Source organism: Phascolarctos cinereus, unplaced genomic scaffold (genome assembly GCF_003287225.1).
Source record: "Phascolarctos cinereus isolate Bilbo 61053 unplaced genomic scaffold, phaCin_HiC Scaffold_7;HRSCAF=346, whole genome shotgun sequence".
Classification (NCBI taxonomy): domain Eukaryota; kingdom Metazoa; phylum Chordata; class Mammalia; order Diprotodontia; family Phascolarctidae; genus Phascolarctos; species Phascolarctos cinereus.
Window position 1 is genome coordinate 1,590,512 of NW_027556180.1, and position 4,041 is coordinate 1,594,552.

Genomic DNA, 4,041 nt, shown 5'->3' on the forward strand with positions numbered 1-4,041 from the left:
GTGAAACTGGTATTGGGTGAGAAAGGGGTCAAGCCATGGATAGAGAGCTTGGGGTCCCTTGTCCCCAAAATGACAAAGCAATTAGGAATCAGCTCAAACTTGATCATATTCACTGAATGAACAATATTTAAAGGAGCAGACAGATATACTTCTAGCCCCATCAACCCTCTCTGAGGAGACCGGAGTGCCCTCTGGCCCCACCTCCCGCGTCCTCTCAGCAGGAATTAAGTCTCCCTTGGAGCACTAACAGTGAAGGATGAAGGAAGACTTCTCATAGCAGGAAGGCTTACCTCTGGACACAATGTAGCCACCTCCGCTGGAGCAGGAGCTTGGAGACAGGAGTGAAAGCATGAGCCCATAATCCCGGGGAGCCTGAGGCTGGGGACACATCAGCCCAGGTCCGAGCTGCAGTGGTGTCAGCCCATCGGGCCGAGCAGTGAGGTCTACGTTCATAGGGTGAGCCCTTTGAAATGTGTCCATTTTGATTGTTTTCTTGTCTGATGCCGTGGTCGCCAGCTCTGCTTGGGGGGGCTGGCGAGGCCCTGCTTGATCCTTTACCCCTGTAGTCGGAATGCCGACCAACCGATCAATAACCATTTATTAAGCACCAAAAAGAATCAAACTAAATTAAAAAATAAAAGTTTCTCTCGGAGAAAGGTGGGGAGAGAAGAGGCTAGAGATGTCTATTCTGCCTCCCTTCCAGCCACACAAGAGGCTTCCTTGCCATGTGTGGGAGGCTCACTCCTGTGGCTACACTCATCCACTTTTATCTCAAATTAAAATTTGTTACTAGCTCCTGTATGGAAGATTATTTATCTTACTTAAAATTCTTACCTAGCAACATTTGCCAAGGTTACACGGTCTTGCTATATTTTGTGATAACTTCTTGCCTGCTGATCTAGAATTCTTTCCTGACCATGGATAGCAATACTTTTTGTGGCAGCAAAGGACTGGACACAAAGTATACGGCTCTTGACTGGGGAGTGCTGAACCAAGCACGGTCAATGGAAGGATGGAATACAGTTGTGCTACGAGATACATCAAGGAGCATGAGCGCTGAGAAGCAGGAGAAGACTTCTCTGAATGGATGAAAAGGAAAATAAGCAGCTCCAAGAAAACAACATGGGCAGTGAAGACAAACAGCAGGAAACGGAGAGAAGAAAAGCCAGCAGATGAAACTGAATGGCGAGAAATTAGGACTGAGCCCCAAGGCGAGCCAAGAGAAGCCCCTCCCTCTGCCCCACCCCAACAGCTTCCTCTAAAGGGCATCAAAAAGAGGATGAGGCTGTGCTTTGCTTAGGAGTTGGGTGGCTTTGCTGAGCTCTTCTTTCCCCTTTTTTGTTCATGCTTGGGTAGTCCTCTGGGAAGGGAGGAAGAGGAATACGACAGGAAATGAGTGGTGCAGAAACAAAAGATATCAACAAAAACTTATTTTAAAAGTAACTCTTTGTCTTCATCATTTTGAAATTTTACAGTTACAGGTTTTAGATTTCTTCACACTGAAATACTATTAAATTTTCCCACTGACAGAGGAATTCCTGTCGATCAGGAATTTTTGCTGACATGGAACTCTTATTCCCCTCACCCCAGGTGTCTGAATTTCCTAGCCTCCCTTCCAAGTCTGTTTCTCAATCTGACCTTGCCATTAACTGGGTCTTGATTCTTGTGACCTTGTTGGTCCCTTCTTGGACTGCATTCTTAGTGATCTTGGCTCTGTTCCATTGATTCAGCGTTCCCCTTTTCCCTTAGATAAATGTTCCTGACCATTTTGGTAAATTATTCCATTATCCCTTTCTTTGCCTCTCTTGCTGAAGTAGACCCCTCCTTTAATGCGTTTGTGGGCCACTTTATTTTCTCTTCAGATGTTTCTTCCATCTATCCAGAGGCAGATTCAGCCTGTGATTCTGGATCAGTTTCGGCACCAGATTCTTCAATATTGCAGAATGTTTGTATCAAGTTGGAGTTTCTCTTTGACTGCTAATTATCTGTCAGTGAGCCTGCATTCCTGGAATGCATTTCTTGGCCAGTAACCCAGGGAGCTGGCAGCATTCTGGCATTTGCCATCAGCTTTTTCTCCAGACTCCAGGAGCTCAGAAAAGAGCAGGATGCTACTTGGTTGCAGTGTTCGCTGGGGCCTTGGCAAGATGGGAAGCTTCTCCTGCTTTGGGCATATTGCCTGACCCTCCCTGTTTCAAGCCTGCTGGTCACAGAAAACAAGGCCACCAGTCAGAGGGCCTTTTGAAATGAGACACCAGAGTCAGAACCATCACTGGCCTTTCACTGTGACACTATCAACCTGTCACAGTCCAAAGACAGACAGGGGTTTCCTTTCATTTATTTGACCCTTGGGATGACTCACAGATGCATCCGTGTCAGACAAAACTTCCAGTCCCAACAGGAGGTCCAAGACAAGAACCCCTCCAAACCATTGGAAGCCCAAGTCTGGGGGAAGGGAAAGAGAACCAGGCTGGAAATGTCACTTCCTTGTTTCTTCTGGGATGTTCATTTTAATCCTCACCAATGCCCTTTGAATGGGTCAGGTAAGATTCAGTTCCCTCTACTGGCACCAGCGAGGAACTGAAGGCATTGCTGGTGGGAAGCTCTTCACTCAAGGTCAGTAGTCTCTACGGGCAAAGAGTTGGTGAGGTAGATAGAGTGCTGGGTATGTAGTGAGAAGATCCGAGTTCAAATCCAGCCTCAGACACTTCCTAGGCAAGTCACTTAATCGCTGTCTGCCTCAGTCTCATCTGTAAACAGGGGATAACATTCACCCCTCCCTCCTAGGGTTGTAGTGAGGTTCAAGTGAGAGCATATTTGTAAAGTGCTTTACAAAACTTAAAACACTACAGAATATTTACTATGACATTTCTATTAATCATCAGCCCTAGAGGCACCAATCAGACTCAACAATGTCCTGGAAGAGATTGGCAAAATCATTGTAAATGGAGAGCTCCCGGGAGTCGAGGGGGATCTCTACTAAGAACACATGGCATTATTATGTATGAACAATACAATGGTATTATCCCAATATTACTTGTCCCTCCCCACATTGAACACTCCCTTGGAACAAAGGTTCAAAACTAGCCAACAAAATGGCCACATTTTATAGTGTAGGCACTATTCTGTACCTGTAGCAACACACACACACACACACACACACACACACACACACACACACACACACACTTCTCTCCTAAGGGGAAGGAAATGAATTCCAACCAACCACTATTCCCCAGGGCTAGCCTTGGTCATGTCAGTTACTCTGAGCTGAGTTCCTATTTACATCGTTGTGATTATATAGTCAAAGCTAGGGTTTTCCAGTAGCAATGTATGGCTGTGAGAGAGTTGGATTATGGGGAAAGCTGAGTGCCACAGAACTGACACTTTGGAGGGTGGTGCTGGAGAAGACTTTTGAGATTCCCTTAGACAACAAGAAGGTCAAAGTGGTCAATACCTAAAGAAATTAATTCAGACTATTCACTGGAATGTCAAATACTGAGGCTGAAGCTTAAATACTTTGGCCACATCATGAGAAAATGAGACTGTTGTGGAAAGCCTCAGATGTTGGGAAAGATTGAAGACAAAAGGAAAAGGGGATGGCAGAGCAGAGGATGAGATGGGTGGGTAGTGTCATGGAAGCAATGAGCATGAGCTTGGCCAGACTCGGGGAGGTGGTGGAGGATGGAAGGGCCTGCCGTGCTGTGGTCCCTGGGCTCATGAAGAGTCAGATACAAGTGAGCAGCAACTGCAATCATTGTGACCGTTGCTGTGGTTCTGCTCATGTCACTCTGCATCAGTTCATAGGATCCTCTAATGCTTATCCGACCTTCTTATTCTCACCAGGCAGTAGCATTCCATCATGGTACTGTGACTTGTCACCTTGCCCCAGTCACTGGGCACCTACTTTATTCCCATTTCTTTGCTCTCATCACTTTCTTTCTCTCCTAGCCTCTGCCCTCTCCTCCAGCTTCCCCATTCTCTGTTTTTTCTTTCTTTCTTTCTCCCTCTGCCTCTGCTCTTCTTACTTACAGACACTTCAGA